Source organism: Strix uralensis, chromosome 10 (assembly GCF_047716275.1).
Source record: "Strix uralensis isolate ZFMK-TIS-50842 chromosome 10, bStrUra1, whole genome shotgun sequence".
Lineage (NCBI taxonomy): Eukaryota > Metazoa > Chordata > Aves > Strigiformes > Strigidae > Strix > Strix uralensis.
The window spans coordinates 9,171,786-9,190,253 of NC_133981.1; the positions used below are offsets into that span (position 1 = coordinate 9,171,786).

The 18,468-nt window shown below is 43.9% G+C and overlaps 1 protein-coding gene across 16 annotated transcripts in view; it reads right to left on the reverse strand.

Annotated features, from left to right (window-relative positions):
* The window catches only part of FOXP1 (forkhead box P1), a 389,603-nt gene that overhangs the window by 120,414 nt on the left and 250,721 nt on the right, over window positions 1-18,468 (reverse strand). The window contains exon 1 of one of the 16 annotated variants that reach the window (XM_074879153.1): window positions 6,028-6,095. The exons of the other annotated variants lie outside the window; for them this stretch is intronic. The gene's annotated coding sequence lies outside the window, so the exon portion shown is untranslated. Of the gene's footprint in view, window positions 1-6,027; window positions 6,096-18,468 lie in introns of those variants that run through there. 16 annotated transcript variants of the gene reach the window in all.

Genomic DNA, 18,468 nt, shown 5'->3' on the forward strand with positions numbered 1-18,468 from the left:
CCCGCTCCACTCCACAGCTGCTCCCAGCAGAGCGGCAAGATGCAGCTCACAAGCTCGGAAGCCCGGATGCACCCGAGCTTCAGAGCTGCTTCGTGTCTCTCCCACTCCTGCCTCCTCTATCTCCTCTCCTGCGACACCCTCTTCTCCTGGAGCAGCAGATGTAGAGGAGCGGTGGTAGGAGGCAGACACATTGGAGGGGAGCCCTGCTGCAGCTCTCCTCCGACAGGCTGAGGAGCCGCACAACGTGTGGAAACCGGCAAGGAGCAGAGCAGTATGCAAAAAGGAAAAAAAATAAAAAATAGTGCAAAGCGACAGCAGTGGGTAGTGCTGTTCCTCTGGGAGGAACAGAACAGGGGGAGGTGAGAAGAACCAACTAGAGAGAATAGGAAAGGAACCAAAATGAAGAGGAGGAATAAAATGTAGAAGATGCAAAAAAGAGAAGCAGATGTTCTTGCAGCACTTATTCCCTCTGACATTCGTACCCAGCTCTTTCATCTTCCTCCAGAACTGGGAAACGAGCTGCTATGTGCTCCCTCCCTGCTCCCACCATCCTGACCCTATGCACCACACACCAAAACGAGCCAAGGCCAAGAGCCCCAACACTTTCCTGGCACCACAGTGGGAAGCCTGAGGATAATTACAGGCAGGACACAGGGCTCTGCTATGGGACATGACTAGGATCCAACATAACCTGGGGAATCAGCCCTGCCGTCCAGCCTCCTCGCCAGCCTTGGATTCAAAACACCCCTATCCCCATCTCATCCTCTATTTCCTTGTTTCATTAAATAATCCTCCTCCATCTACCCCGTACCCAACTCCGCTCCACATGGGCAGCAGAAGGATGCTGTGAGCCAGGGGAGATGCTGCTGGTTGCCTGTACCCAGAGCCTCACTTAGCTGCAGCTCCTCTGCAAGGCTTAGCTCCATCCAAGGGGCTACCAGCCAGCTCGTCAAAGAGGAGAGCTTCAAAAACAATCCTTTACTTGAATAAAATGATAAGCTGGCCCTAAAGGCTTTGCTTAGATGCAGCAGACTGATCTAGCCACGTGACTAATGGGTGATTCCCATGCTGGAAAAAGAGAAGGGACCCGGAGGTCCACATGTACAAACCCCGGCTCACATCCCGTCCCTGATAAGATTGGGGCAGGCTTGGAGCAAAGGAGCTGGCAACATGCCTCATGCTGAAGCATCTCCTAGAATAGTTCAGTTGTAAGGAAAGAAGATGAGTCTTTATTTTTCTTCCAGCAGGCTTAGTTTCTTTCCTCTGGAATAGATCCTGGCTACCAGTTGAGGAGATCCCCTCCAGAAAAAGGCACTGGAAACAGAAACCCTTTCTTCCAAACCCACAGGGTGGAGTTGCCTGTGCCCCAGTGCTGCTACGCTTAGTCCTCGTGGGTGCTGAGGTTACTTCTGCCGGCAGGATGACGAGCAGACTTGATGCTCTGGCCCTGCCACCCCGCAGCCCATCCCATGGTCAGCAAGGTCCCTGCCTGCTATCTCTGTTCTGCAGCAGCGGGGACCCAGCCCCGCACAAGGAGACAACAGGGATTTGCCTCCAAAATACCTGAGTTTAATTTTGTAATTATTCATGAAGTCCACCAACTGGGGGGGAAAGGTGGTCAAGGTATTTTCTTCAAATACCCAGAGACACAAGCAGGATGGAAGGGGGCAGGCAGCAAGAGGCAGCAGGGTAGGAGGTCAAACTCAGCAAACACCAGAAACCTGCAAACCCCAAACCAGCCACAACAGCGACAACGGCTACAAAAATCCTGTTCTTGAGGCACAAACGAAATCCTCAGGCGGTTACACTGTAAAAACACCTTCTGTCCCCTCTTTTAAAGAGTCACAGTCAAGACTCATCAAAGTCATTTAAAAAGCATCTGGCAAAAAGTTCCCAAACATTAAAAATGGCTCTCTTTATTTTGGCATGTCAAGATTCACAGCATGTAGCGGTCTGTACCAGCAAGAAAGGAGGGATGGGCCAACACATCCTGGTAAAATGAGAAAGGATACAAATCTTGGCTCCCCGCGCAAACTGAACCAGAACTGAACTATGTCTGAGTGATGAAAAAAATCTTATGGGATTTCCAACTCGTTTCTGTAGGCTCGAGATCAGATTCTGAACTACTGTGTTTATCCAAAAGTGAACCAGACCTTTGAATATTTGGAGGACTATTCACTGCTGAGCCGCGTTTTTCTTGGATGTCAAAAGCACGGGAAGTTCTCATATTTTTTAATAGAGAAGAGAAGAGGGCTAAGGTGGGGGGGAGAAGGAAGAGTGCCTTTTTGTTGCTACAACATAAATAGTATATTGCATACAGCTGCTTGCGCGCTTCCCTGTGTGGTCAACAAAACAGGGAACATATTTTAAGCTTGTTTTCCAAAACACTGTATGACAAACTTGTACTCAGAGGCCCATGAAATAAAGCCTCTGACTGTGGACATCTCACCACACACCATCAGACGCTCACTGCTGTTGGATGAATGAAGGAAGCAAAATGTTGGAACAGCCCAAAACATGGGAAACTTATGCTGCAAATCACATCTCTGCACTTCAAGCCTATGGCACAAACCTAATTTAGAATAGCTTCTAAAAACCCTAATTTTAAAAGATTCTGGTAAAGCAAAAATAGGCGAAGTTCAGATGGAGGTGACAAAAATGATTAAAGGCCTTGGCAGATATGAAGAAAGATTGATAAGGGTGGGAGTGTTTAGTTTAGCGAGAGATGAGTAAGAGGGGTGATGATAAAAGTACACAAATTGTGACTCGGCCTGAGAAGGTACATCTGGCGCTAATTTGCCATTTCTCATAACGCAAGAGAAAGGGGACATTGAATGAAGTCAGGAAGCAACAACAACCAAAAAAAAAATTAGAGCAAAGGGATTTTTTTTTTTTTTTTATTTCTTAACACACAACTCATAATTACTCTCTGGAACTTACTGTCACAAGATATCACTGGTGCCAAGAGCATGGGGAGGATGCAAAGAAAGGATTAGACACTTGCACAGATCGTAATGAGAGCATTTACAGCTACCTTTGGAAAGATAAAAATATAAATCAGGGTACAAATGTTTATGCTTCAGGGCACGAGCCAACCTTTAATCACTGGAGGCTAGGAGGAAACTTTCCCCCACGGACAGGTCCTCCCTTCACAGGCTTCTGCCCAATGACTACAGACAGGGCCAGAGAGACCCCGTGTCCGATGGGATGCAACCACTCCTGCACCCCTGCCTTCTCGGGTACCTCCATCCTGTACCGCTGACCCCAAGCCCTGTTCCCCAATCCATCCTGAACCCCCTTGACTCTCGGGGAGCCGTCAGGCACAGGGTGGCTGGCCACGTCCCCCAGCCCAGCCCCTGCCCACGTCACCCGGCCCCAAGCTGCTCAATTCCTCTTTCTTTGCATCACATTTAAGTTTCAGGTCCTTATTTCACCAGCCCTTCCTCTCCCTGGTATTTCGACTGCCCTTTTTTCCTCCATCAAAACTAAACCCACAGCTTCAGTCACTCGCTTGGGCTCCCCACCAAGTGCTGACCCCCTGGAGCCAGCGGGTGAAGCATCCACCTCCTCCTCCCCAGACCCACCAGCCATGTACATACTTGAACGCAACTTCAAGATGTTGGGCAAATTTTCCCTTTTTTGATCTGAAGCCATTACGTAGAGGGAACGTACGTCCCCAAGGAGGAGGACAACCCTCCTGCCGATACAGCACCTGCGGGGCAGCAGCAGTCAGGCGCTATTACGGACCGCAGAGCTCATCAACGCGCTGGAACTGACATGCGATTCGGGGAGACAAAGAGAGATTTTGAAAGCAAGTCAGTCTATTAAATTTATACCTACCTGCACAATGTGAAACAAACCACATCTCGGTTTCCTTTCATGTGCATGACAGTCTTAACTTGTTTCTTTTAATCCCATAAAAGCAGCTAAAGCATGCAACATGCTTCCCAGAGATGAGGCAAACCTGTATTTTACTTCCTGACAGTGATTTAGTTTATAGGGTTTTTTTTTCCAGGGAAGATAATGAGCATTGTCCTAAGCTGGTATTACAAAGGAAATACTACACACTACATGCTAGACACCTGGCATTTAAAAAAGAATCACATAAACTGACACTGTCTGTAATGGACCAAACACAGCTGCAACCCCTCACACTGCACAGAGACCAGTATCGGCAGCAAAAAGATCCCAGCAGCACTCTCCAAGGTTTTCTTCGGAAGTCAGCACCCTTCTACAAATTCAAAGTGCCTCTCATTTAGTCAATCGTACCCCAAGTAGGACTGGGGAGAGGACCAGGGATGTGCCGAGGCAGAAATGACTACGTAATAAATCCAGCAAATCCAAAGGGGTGAAGCAGTAATCCATGGAAACGTTCCACGCAAGAGGGGGTTTTTAAGTGCCTTTAATTTCCAGCTGCAAACCCAATAAGCTGCCAGAAGGCGGACACCACTGAACACAAGGGGTTAATGGCCTTGCTAAAGAAAATGATACACATAATTTCCTTTTATCATAAAACAATACGTTTATTATTTTCTGTATATCTGTTAAAGGGCACGGCCTTCTGAGTGGAAAACAAAACACAGCTTGGTCACATGTTTATTTGCTTCAGCTACTCCCTTTCCCTTCTGATAAATAATCAAACATGCCATCCAGAAAAAACAAAACCAGTGAGCTGGGAAATTTGATGGTCATCAAATAGACTAAGATACCAAGAAAAGCAGCCCACTGTTCCCACAGTGAGTTTTCTGCCCCACACCTACACTAACATCTGAGTAAATAACTTCAGTCACTCTTTCCATTTTCCCCATGCAATTACTCCTACTGTTAAACAAATTGTCCTTAAGGCAGTTGCAAACACCATTTTTTTTTCTGCAAAGTAGAACAACTTCTGAACATTAAAAAGCCAGACTAGCAATATATTTTAAAAATATGTTTGTTGTACTTGCGGTTTGGCTGAACACACAGCTTGATTTCTTTCTCTCCTGCTCTCTTTTCTAGGAAGATGGGGGTTTACAGTTTAAAATTTTAAAGTGTATTTGGATCTCGGAGAAGCAGGAAAGCCTCGAGGAGGATGGGTTTTCTCCATAGGGCAGGCAGCATATTTTCCATTTTCTCTTACGTTTCACGCTACATGAGTACCATGAATGCTTACCAAAAAAAAAGTTACCTGCTATTTCAGTGGACTTTTGATGGGAGAGAAAGAACCAAGAAATATCAAGTAGTTTTTTAAGCCACTTCAACAGAGAGGGAAAAATCCAGCATACATGTTGCAACACGGATTACCCAGAGGATCTACGCTATCATCCAACAACCCCTGAAGACCATTCATACAACAATCATTAATACTGAAAAACTGCAGAGAAAATCCCTCACGTGAGAAGTTAACAACCATTACCCGGTGTGAGCACGCTTTCCCTTTCCTTTTGTAGTACCAGAGGTCTAAACAATAGTAATATGAATGAGATAATAGCCATGCTTGTCTCAGCAGCCTGATTTTTATTAGCATGAAATTGGTACAAATATTAGCAAGGCTGGTTCGCAAGTGGTGCCGGAGCCACGATGCAAACAATTTGCGGAAAACAAAAAGCAACTTGGCTGGCTTGCACCTCTCTCTTTTGCTGCCCAGAACAGCAGCCACGTTTCCTTTTTTTGGGGAGGGTGGGTTGGGGCTTTTTTGCCACTTGTGCAAGCGTGAGGAGAAGCCGCAGCACCCAGCGAGCAGCACGGACAGTGACACACGTCTGCTCCCGCTCCAGGGGGACATCGCAAGGCGGCGGGTGCCCCGAAAGAGGACTTAGTCCTCGTCACGGTTCTGTGAAGCCGTGCCAAAAAACCCACCCTCGTTGTCAACACCACAGTAAACAACCTGAACCGGCTTCTTTTGCTTTAAACCTAAGCAATTCCCCTCTCCTGCGCTGCCAAGCTGCCCGCGCAAGGCAGCGAGTTAAAAGTTCAGCCCTGCCTGCACGCTCCTTTTCTCTGAGCGCTTGCAGAGAAAATGAAGAGTTTAACAGAGTAAGCTCTTACTGTCTGCCTTTAGATTTCCGTCTTCACGCTGGAGATGTGTTTCTGGCTGTTTCTGTGAAGCGGGGGCTGAAGAATGGTAAAAAGATGTTTGAATAAACAGGAAGTGCTGTGCAGCCGGAGCGCAGGCTGGAGGGAGACGGCGCTGGAGCACTGCCCTTCGCCGGCAGCCACCGGGTCTCTGCCTCCACAGTAGCAACCTCTGCTTTTACTAAATGACAAAGAAACCGCAAAGCATTCCTTCCCTAATTCTTCCCTTGCGAAGCGGCAAGATCGGCTGGAGCTCACAGGTAATCTCGAAGTTGGGTTTAGCACTACACGAGGCGCAAAAATCTAGCAATTCTGCGTTATTAAATTCCCCCTGTCTGTAAGCAGAAACATGCAGAACTAATTATGTCCCCAACTAGACCAAACAGCGGCAAAAAGCACACCTCGCTTCTGCACCTAGACAAATTCATATTTGCACATAAGTTCAGCCAAGCTTGACTTTCCTACCCCTTAACAGTGCTGTAACTTGCTCTTAAAGCCAGCTTGCGAGGCTGGCCGGGCTTCAGAGCTATTTTCTTGAACTGCATGAATTGAAATATAAACAACCACCCAAAAAATGCAACTTGTCTCGGGCGCAGGACTTGCATCCAGCATCTCTGAAAGCATGCGTTTAGCATCCAGGCAGATGCTTTCCCTTCTTCGTCGTCTCCTTCCCCTCCCTAAAACAAACTACCTATTTAACTCAAGATGACTAACTAACCGTCTCCCCACCCAATTATCAAAGCCCTGTCTTCTGTCATATTGGTGACATGACACAGATATTGTCAAGAAAAAGTAAACTGGGGCTGGCACTCAAAGGCAGCTCGTGAAGAGATGAGCAGTCGAACAGCCATATTCAATAAAAAAGAGGAACAGGATTCCTTTAGAAAATGTATTGCTGTTGTGGCAACGTGCTGCTGCCGCCGAAGGGACTGATTTGTTATTTAGCATGTAGTCTTGGACTGTCTGTCATTCTGGGTGCTAATGCTCTGCTAAAATAACTCATTGGGAGCTGTCAGTGGGATGTTTACATAGGCCCCCAATCTTTTCTTCATACAAGGAAATTTTTTACTGGAATTCATCTTCTTTTGATCTCACATTCAAAGCAACAGCAGCTTGATAGACATGCAAGTCTGAAAGCAAATCCAGACGCTGAAGATAAACCGCCAGAGTATGACAGGCAGGAGCATCTAAAGCTTATAAAAATGAAGAGAACAGCATGTCGTCTGAGTATTACAATAGCAGAAATCAAGAGACATATTAGGTGGAACTGATCAGCCACAAAAACAGTTCAAAAGGCAGATCATAGAAACAGAAGACTAAGCTAGGAAAAAAAAAAAAATTGGAAAGATCTGCTTTACAGAGGCATCACCCACCTCCTTTCTGAGTACCACAGCATTTCCGCTCCAGCATGTAAACTTAAGGGGGAAAAGAACAGGTGGGCTTGTGCTGTCTTCTACTAACTCAGCAGTTCTTACCTTCAACTCACCAATTAATTCGCCGAGTGTACGTTTCAATTACGTGTTATTCAAAGTGAAATAAAAATACGACACTGTGCCACTTGCGTCTAAGCCCAGCCCTCCAAAGCACCACAGGGATGGGGAATCTGTGCTCCTTCATTAGGAAACAGGGGAATCGCATCCCCTCCCAAGGTGCAAGAGGGGCCCTGGCCTCAGGCCCTGCCGCCATTTTGGCTCGTACATCTTTCAAAGGGCTGAGTCTTGGGATGCTCTTGAGCTCTGCCTCTCTCACTGGTGCAGAAATATTAGTTCAGAAGATAATTTTCTTTAAATTGAATTACGTGTGCCACGGAGTCCACTGCTACGTACCGAAGGCGACACTTGCCGGGAAACAATTGCTGAAACTTTCTCTAGAAACCCATACATTTTTAATTTTTCTTCCCCAAATAAGCTTCTTATTCTAATTGAAGTCAGCAAATATAATGAAAAAGTAATTCTCAAACAATTTTGTACTTAGAGCTGTTTGTTAACAAACACTGAATGAGCAGCAGTGTTAGGTTAAAGGGCAGCAGGATTCCACATTATAATTTAGCCTGCGGTTATTTCTGATTAAGAACACCCTCCGGGACAGCAAAGCAAGATCTTCTTTTGCAGCAGGCATAGCTTTTAAAATTAGCCTCTTTTCTCCATAATAAAAACCAACAGGAAAACTGTGGATTTAAAACTGTATTAACCAATTTGAAGTGGGTACAATCAGTTTATGTCTTGCTTTCTGCAAAACACCATTCCCTGCCTTAGTCAAGTTACAAATGTAAAAATGCTTCCTGGATTCTGAAACTGTTGTAAGAAAGTCACCTTCTGTCATGCTTATGTAGCTATCTAATGTGCTAAAGGCTGATTATTTATCTTTAAACTGTACTAGTTTAATCTTTTAAGGTCACCACTAATCTGCTCCAACCTTTTAAAAAATAGCAGCTTTCAAGACTTACTGCTGGAATCACTAAACTCAACGTTGAATGTCACTGTAACGGATACATTAGCCAGAATGAGTGCAGTTTTACAATGTAAACACCAAATATAAATCCCCACCTAAATGAGAAGAAAAATATGATCTCCATGCCAGGAGAAATGTCAGTAAATAAGACCAACGCCGTATTATTTCACACAAATACCGTTCCAAATCATGTTGCTATTTCTCTCTCCTCCTCCCTTCCCAGTGCAAAACAGGCAAAACTTGGGTATAATTTAAAGGATCATTAGGTCCTTTTTCTTTGTCTTTTCCCTTTCACAGCAGCAACTTTGCATGCCTGCTGCAAAGCCTCACGACTGCATTTGGAAGTCGCTGCAAGTCCAAACCCCCCCTCGCAGGTTATTCGTGTGCTGCACAGTGGCCCTTCTACAGTCTCCATTTTTCTTTTCTCCTAGACTTCTTCTGGACTTGAATGTCACAGTAGACCTTGAATGTGAAATGGCTTCAAGCTAATTGCTTTAATTGCTTGAAGATGTGCAGGCAGGTGAAACCTGATCCCCTTGGCCATTGTAGAGACCAGGAACAACACAGGAATGTTTACACAGTGGTTTGAGTTTAATAGACAGTAGAGCTGAGTTTCAGACAGCTAGCAAAAACACAGCTAATAGGTGACCTCTTAATGTAGTCCTCCTTTTTAAAAACAAAATACAATTTCATTTTATACAAGGCAATGTCCCTAAATGCCAAGGTTATCTGCTTGACTTTTTGAGTGAGCATGCACTGCGTTGCACCTGACATTTATACCAGAAACTCTATCCTGAATGCATTTCCCTCTACCTTAAAACAAAAAGCACTTTATGTGTCAGTCACCTTACAAACAGATTAGAGCTGGATGGGGTTTCCTAGTAAAGTGCAGTCATTTTAATTTAAAATTGAGTGGTTTTCACCACTGTCATACTCCTTTTGCCCTGAAAACACATGGCAGGGGGTGTAACCTGAAACACTGCATCCCTGCATCCCCTCACCTGGGCACTCCCACCCTCCCAGTGGGGACCAGCACAAGCCCTCGGTGGGGGCTTCTGGAAAGGCAAAGTACAACTTTTAACGACTTTTACTGCTTTTCCAGAGCTTCCAGTACATTTGCTACGCACCATGAAGATACGGACTGGCTGCGATGCACTTTTCCAAAGGCGCAGCTTGGTTTCATGCACGGCACAAATTCAGCAGCTCTTCCTCAGGCAAAACTCCTCCTGGCTGAGAATTGCAGCATTTGGGGTCACTGAGAATCAGGCTTGCTTTCCAAGAATCATGAGGTAAGTAAAACACACTTGAAACCAGCCAAAGACTGGTGAGCAGGTATAGCACAAGAGTAGAAAACAAAGCTGAAAGAGTGATTTTGGCAGTAGCGGTAGCATAAAGGTATTCACTGTAGGTCTAGTCCAAGAAACAAACACTGAAACCAGGTAATACCTAATAGTCACTTTCCTGGCACCAGCACTTTGAGTTTTGTTGCCAATCTTAAAAACTGGTTAAAATCGCTTGCATTGGGTGAATATTAGCAGGGAAATGACATGTCTTACCTCCCAGACAAATAGGAATAAATAAACTAGCATTTATGTAGGAAGGAAAAAAGGAAGGCAGTCTGAAGAACAAGACTGGAAAATGCACAGAGGCAGAGGAGGGGAAGCCCAACTAGACTGTATTTAGTACCAACGAGAAAGGAAAACAACTCCCAACCCCACAGCCCTGCAAATAAAGGGCATTTCCAGTCTGATCTTTGCAATTCTGCTCAGAAAGTTTCAAATTCTCGAGTACCTTATGCTGAAACTACCACCCCCCTAGGCAGAAGCAAACAGAAGCAGGAGGAAGGCTGCTCCAGCCGCTTCTGGATACAACCGTGGTTCGCAGGAAGACAATAGACGCTGGTTGCTGTGCTCTACCTTGCCTGTTACTCCCAATCCTCAGAAGCAAATGAGTAACTGATCTTAAATAATACAGAACAAAGGGAACAATAGGAGCTAGAAAGCAAGCCGGGATACTTGGGAACATGCCTCTTTCTGTTGAGAGACAATCTCACCAGCACACACCCACGTACTGAGTTGTTGCCCTGTGTCCCCCCACATCCAAAAAGCTCAACTTCCAGCAACCATGGGGTTTTAATATATTTTTTTGGGACTCCCCCCAAAAGAGGGGGAAAAAAAAAGTTCAGAATAGAAAAAAACCCCCACCAGTGTCAATTTAAAGATTTAGTATAAACTAGTTCAAGCCTGTGGGAGGAACGCTAAGTGGAAAAAGTAAACATGGTCCCCCCAAGTAGTTCCCCTGGAAGCCGGGGCCGCAGCCAGTGCCTGGTACCGCCGGCTGCCCCGCGCCTGGGGAGGTCAGCCCAGCTATGCTAAACTGACAGGTTCAGTTTACAGCAGGCCAGCACTTTGTTTGGATATACTGGCCTTGCTCACCGCCAGCTTAACAACAGATGGCTAGAAAACTTTCATTATGTTGCAGAGGGCTGAACTGCAAACAATCGGGGAAAACTGTGAAAAGTTTAACTCTCTGCAAGCCGAGCGAGGAGGCGCTCGCCTCGCCAGCCAGCTTCCCGCTCCTGCCCTGGGCTGTATGCCTTTAAATTAATTAAAGCGGGATGGGATGATTAATCATACCTGGGTATGGTCCTGGGGATGCTTGAAAAAAAGAATTTGCGATTTGACAAGGTCATTTCAATAAAAGTAGCATTCCAGAAGAAAATGGACTTTGACGGATTGCAAAGCTGATTTTAAACCTTCCTCAAGCCTGTGGCTTCAGGAAAGTTATAGAAAGTTTCCGCAATAATCCCCCAATTGGGGTTTATTGAGAGCTTTCTGATGAGGGTTCTTCCATCTCCAGAAACAGAGCCTCTGTCCCTCCAATTCCCACTTCAAACTTTCGCACTTGACGGCAAGAGAAGGCTGCCAAATAATCTAACACGCAGATCTGAATGTGATTTATCCAAATCTGTGTATAATTTAAATATTCATTAAATTGATTCGATTCATATGCACCCTAATATCTTTTAACACTCTAAGGCAGGTTATAAATGCACCTTCTGAGGTTTAATTCAATTGACAATCTTATATACATCTCATCACTGGAAATGCATTATTTTATATTATTCAAGAAATGAACGAATCTGTTTTCCACAAATGTATTTTAAAAGCGACTCTTTCCTGTTATTGAAAGAAAATTGTGTTTATTACTCCTTTAGCATAGTGTAAACTCATAAACGTCAACAGAGAGTACAAGGAAAACTGTCAACTAAATATTGTTTCCTTCATGAGCTGCTCTTCCAAGTCAATTACGCCTTTCAACTTCTGGGGCATTGTATGATAAACTGGCAGTAAAAATCATTCACATTAATATACCATGGTGCCTTGCCTGCAAAAGGTAATTAAAGAAGTAAATGACTCATAAGAATAGACATATTAGCTGCAAAATGAAAGGCAACTGAGCTGCCACATGAAAATATGTACCATTAAGATACTGCATTTTCATATTCCTGTAATCAGCTTCAGTAGACTAATGCTTATTTAATCCAGTTCTCTGCTAAGTCCATCAACAACTGTTTTTTGCTGTTTTCTCCTTGACTGAACATTATGTGTGCAGGTTTGGAATAAATACTGCAATAAGATTTTTGCATAGTCAATTGAAGAACAGGTTTTTTATCTTTTAAAAACTATTTTTCTTTCCTACCAAGAGGAATACAGAAGAGAAGAATATCAAGAAAACCCCCATTTTCTGGGGTTCTTTCAGTGCCGATACGCTTTGAGTGAAATATATACCCCATTGCACCATGCACCATTTTGATTCCTGAAACTATTAGCAGGAAAAGCAAGCTAACGACTCCATCTTCCAACTTTCCTATTCTTCACATAGGAAACGCTTTGCCTTGTTAATGCAGGTTGTCGTTAGGGTTGGAAAAATCAGACTTGATTTTCACAAATCTTTGAGGCAAGGCGGGGCAAGGAGAGGAGCAGGCACTGCTGGGTTTATGGAGGAGATGGAGATGCAGGCTGGGGAGCCCGAGGGGCATCACCCTCTGACGACACACATCTCAGTGACCTGCCCTCCCTAGCCCTGACTTTTCGAAAGCTTCAGGTGACAAAAGACTCAAACTTCAAACCCACACAGACATCATCCCAGCATTCCACCCTGGCAGAGGGACCACAAAGCTCAGTGCTGACATGCTCCTGATTTTTGGGAACAGCCTTCGCTGGGAGCTCACCCTGCCTTTGGGCGATGCGTGGTGCACATCGCGGGCCACCCCTGCTCTGTGGCCATCACATAAACACAAGCCTTTTGGTAAAGGGTGTTGGGTTTAACTTCCCAAGCTGTGTCCTTCTTCTCCCAAGGGGTTGGCAGGGAGATGGTAAAATTCAGAGAACAAAGTACACTTGTCTCCATCCTCCAAAATAACACCCTGCAAAATACTCAAACATTTATAACTCATCCTGTTTGCAAGCAGTAATTAAAATATTCTTTTCATCACAATAATAGCTCTGTAAGGCCAAGATCCAAACTGTTTTTGACTGCACAGCTACCACAATTACTTCATTTTCTAAAGTATGGGGTGGAGTTAACTCTAGTATCTCAGCTATCACTATGGTGTGACTGTTGACAAATGCTGACTTTTCTAAATGGCAGATGCTGTGTATGTACTATCCATCCTTTATTTATTGTGCCCGACAGAGGTTTATCCTTGCAAAAAGAGACCTTTCAATAAAATTCTGAACACAATGCTTTGGAACCTGCATTATATGTTGCTTATTTATCACTATCAGTACAAAATAGTGTAAGACTTAAAATGTAGGATCAATCATTATTAAAACTGTATTATTGCTTCTCCATTTGAGCAGACATCACTTTGTACCCACAATTAATGAGCTCTAGTCCTTTTTCTAATTAAGGAACAAAGGTTCTTGTGTGCAGAGTATAGAGTGACACTGTCTAGAGAACACACATTTAAATAGAAGAGAATCCTTCTAATTACCTTAAAATAGGATTTTTCATATCCAGGAACATAATAGGATCAAGAAATTAGAGCATTTCCAACAGCATTTACAAATAAGTCATTACGAAACACTGTTAAAAGGTAATAATACATCCCTAAAAATAACAGGACCTTATGGAGACTAGTGCCTAACACTTCCATATTTATGTAATTAACCTTTGAGCACTGATACAGGGAAAATGCAACACAGAAATTATTTTATATGTTTGTATATGTAGAGACAAATCCAATAAAATGAGGAGTCGGCTATTAGAGCATAAAACACTTCAGGCTCGTGCAGATTAGGATCCAAACACGTAATTAAGAAAGTCAGAAAGGTAACCTCGCTTTATCCAGTAATTAGGGCTGTTAGAAATAGGATACTGTCTCTTAAAAGTGTTACAAATATACCGCACTACTAAATAACCTGCACTGCTGGGAAAGTATACTTGCTATCAAGGGCAAAGCTGCTATACACTGAGGTAACAGTAAATGACAGACTGTTGTTCAAGTCCATTAGCTGCTATGTGATAGGAGCACATTCACTAGCACACGACCTGTGAAAAATCTTAGATCTCTTTAAATCTTTGAATTGGATTGCTGCATTAATTCTTAAGAACTGCAATCCTTCAACCAAGTCAAATTACCCTCATTAACAGGGGAAAAACTGCCTCTGCAATAAGTTAAAAAAAAAGATATTTATTACCTATAATCACTTTCACGTACTTCACCTGGAAGTGTGACAAACTGGGACAACAACTTCAGAGGCTGGCACCAGTTCAGCTGCTGGTGGGGACGGGACGGAGGGGACGCGTGCGCCGTGCACGCGTAGCTGCCTGTGCATGTGCGCGCACGTTCCTGCGCCGACATTTAGCGTAAATAAATGTGCTTCTTGGGGGAAAAACCTCAATGAATGTTCTAAGAAAAGAAAAATCACTAAGAATAAGCACAGGCACTGAAGCGATCTGTGTGTGTGCCACTGAAATAACCGCAAAAGAGGAGGGGAAATTCTTCAGTTATTCAGGGCTTGATTAGAACACTACTTCATAATTAGGCATGTTACAAGTATTGTCATCAACCAGAAAATTCATGTACTAACTAAAAGGTCTCAGAAGCTGGCTCAAGCCTTCTATTCATTAACAACATCTGCTATTAATGTTTAACCCTCATAAACATGCACAAAACGTTCAGCATTCAACAAAGATTAAAAATAAATATTTTGTTGTCCTATTTTATCCGTGTGGCGATCTGTGTGGTTCTGTGAATATTGAGAATTGCTAAAACGGCCATAGAGATAACAGACAAATATTTGGTCTTTGTTGGAAAGAAGATATTTCTTTCTCCAGTCACTGCTTCTCTACACTTCAGATGTTATAGCTTCTGAGCCAGGCCAGTGCAGCACAATAAACAGCAACGCAGACATACACATATACATACACCTATACGACGGTATGAATCATTTATTTTAAAGGTGAAACTCCCTGGAACAACTTTCAGGCTGAGTATTTCAAAGGACCCTCTGTTTCAATTTTTTCTAATTTAAAAATGAGCGTTCCTGGGACGAAAGATTCAGTGTGAAACGGGGAGCTGAGTAAGTCCAGGATCCAGAAATGAGAAACAGAGCGTTTCAACTCCATTTTACTGCTGTGAGTCCAGATGAGAGCCCTGATCTCGCAGTCAGATCCTAATGGGCAGATCTTTGGAAGAGTCTTTGGAAAGACTCATTTCTACCACTGTGGTTTAATGTAAGCGTAGCAATCTGCTTGTGCAGGCTCATTTACAGCGCAGAGACAGAGCTAAGTGGTGAGCTAATGCGACCCCCTAATGACTCCTGCAAACGCATCAGGACATCCTCAGTTCCCGGCCCTCTTCCCGCGGCCGGGTGTTGGCAGCTCACGTCCCTGCCTGTCCCCACCTTGGCTCCCAGGGGCAGCCCTGGGCACTGGAGCAGCAGCTGGGCAGGTCCCCCAGCTCCCTGCCTTCCCTGCCTGCTCCCCCCTGCCCACACACGCACACACCGACCCAGCCACTGTCTCCATGCAAGCTGACCCCCGAGTCTCTGCAGAGTCCGTGGTAGCAGCGTCAGGCGGGTGAAGATCCAGCCTATACTCATCTGACCATAATATTTTTAATTTGCAGTAACGCCAAAATACAAACCAAGCCACAAAAGTAATGAAAAATACAGCTCTTTTTGTCTTCAAACATGACATTCATGGCGGATTCACTGTCTGCATGTTGCAGCACGCTCTATTCTTAGCACCGTGCCTTTTAAAGTTAGGCCCATTATTTTCTACGGTGTATCAAGATCAGTATGTATAACATATGCCATATTGTTGACACTTCCCTGGATGTACTGCATGCCATATGCCTAAAGCACTAAAAGGGGTGATGAACAGAGTGGCAATACTGAAAGGAGAACAAGATACACTGAGCATGTTGAATGAATTCAGTTATATAATTCAGCCAATAAGGGTTTCCATACATTTAACAATCTTCTTCCCCCCCCCCCCCCTTTTTTTTTTTTGCCTCCCTTGTATAAAAATGAATTTAACAACTTTCTGCTGTGAAAAGTTAACACGCTGGACACGTATTCAAAGCAAACATTTAATCACAGTGGGCCCACCAGCTCTAAAAAGTATACATGTAAAGATAGATCATATATAATCACACCAATAAAACAAACAAAAAAGGACGATTCATACATTTTAGCAATAAACTAAAAAAATAAAACATACAGTTCTGCTCCTGCTTCTACTTGTCCTTTATTTTACCTTTCATAAATCTATACCCCAAGTCCAATTCCTAGAACTAGGGAAGATGTCATCTTGCCCATCTTTAAAGGTTTATTTACTAGTTTCCTCACTAAGAATTATTATTTGAAGAACCCAGAAACTAATGCTCTCTTACACTACAGTATTTTTGTCCAAATCTTCTGGAACGGATTATAAAATTGAAATGTAAGAAGGAACACAGGCGAGCTATATTTATAACAAGAATTCTGCTCTTCAGCATCTGATACATACACATGTGTATCCTCATTTCTATGCCATCCCTCTGCACACTTTAATGGGTACACTAGCTGCATACTCGTCATTAAAAAAAGAAAAAAAAAAAGGAACTGACTCATCACTGAGAACAGTTTTGACAGTACTTGCATGCAGAGCCCTGGCAGAAAGGTTCAAGCTATTTGGCTCACTGTTTGCGACCAGCTACAAATGACGTACCTTGGACTGAATGAATAGTCGGGAAAAACAAAAACATGCAAACTCTCAGCACGGGTACAGGTTGGTTACACAGACTAACCCAAGTCTAATCTGCAAATTTAGTCCTTGGAGCTATGTGCTACCTGGAGGAAGGAAAAGATCAGGGATGTCTGGAAAGCAGGTACAAGAAACTCCTACCAAGTTTCCACTGCTGAGACACTGAAAGGGTCCCTGGGAAAAGGGAAGAGCATTGCAGAAGAGCTCTGTGTGCACACAGGACACTTCCCGGGGGAGCATCCTGGCTGGCACCAAGTGCAGGGGGACGCGTGGGGAAGCAGCCTGCAATCGTGGCATACAGGGAGCATGGCTCTGGAGCTAAAGATGCCCTGCAAAGCCGAAGCTTCCCCGTCTTCTGTCATCAGTGCCACCACACACCCAGAGGCATTAGATCTGTGGATCAAAGGGGCTATGAGAGGATAAGGAGAATCCATTTTCATTTCAAAACATGAAAATTCTGGCACAGGAGATCACTAAATAAGATCAGTTCTGTTATGTTTCAGTGGTGTGCTGAAGGGGAATGTTGCATTTTAAATGTACACGCACATATGTATTTATTTGAGTAAGCAACATCATTAGCAGCATAAAACAACGTAAGAGGAACATGGGACTTTTGTTAAAGTGGAAGGCAGAATCCTCCTCATCAAAAACATCAAAGAAGAAGAACACATGCTGATGTTTAAAAACAGTCTATGTCTAATAGAGAACATCAAGACTTAAAAAAAACCCCAACAAACCCCCCCCTTGCTTTATGCTATTTTCCTTAGAAACAAACCTAGCATTTACTGCTGACCAGGAATGAGCTGTCACTGCCAGTTCAAAGCACTGGTTGTATAATCCACTAGTGAGTACTCAGATAAAAATTCATATACAGAAATTTCACATTGTCAAAATTAGGACAAGTGGAAGTTTTGTGAGTGGAAACACTTGTACTTTATCAGTATTAGGCCATAAGGTAAAGGGGGGCATATGTCCCGAAAAATTAGAAAAGGAAAGGGTTTGGATGGGCATGCCAGCACCTGCTCTGGTCCTGTTCTGAGCTTTCTTTGGGGGAAAACAAAGCAAAGCAAAGCAAAGCAAACCAAAAAAGCTTCATCTTACAAAAGCCATGACTGTACAGCTATTTGCACGGGGAATTGGTGAAGAGGCATCACCTCCTGTCAGCATCCCTGGGTTTGTACTTTTAGTACATTACACTTGGCAACGTGACATCAAGTAACGGAGCAAAAAAGCCTTTTACCTTCTGGTCTCTAACTAAGGGCTGGTCCAAGCTGAGTATAGCCAAACTTTCAACTAGCTGTCGGCAACGTTAGTTTGATGGACTTCATCCAGTTCCTTGTGGACTACTGTCCATATTAGGAAAAAATCCCCACTTGACATGAGCACTGGGATCCAGCCCTATCCGCAGACACCGGCAGCATTACAGATTTTTCCTTGGAAGCCAGGTTGAGACACAAGGACCACAGCCATGCCAATGGGCCCATGATCCTTCCTAATTAAGTTTCATATAAGGCAAGAAACAATCCTACCAGGGCTCATTAAAACATCTCCTGTGCTTGCACTGTAAAAAAACCCACACAACAACACACAGGCAACAAAAACAAAAGTAAAAAAATCCCCTAACCCACCCTGTGGTGAACTTTGTTTCCTTTTTCGTGCAGTGCTGGTGATGTTCGCAGGAGAGCTCAGAAGGGTAAAAGGGCA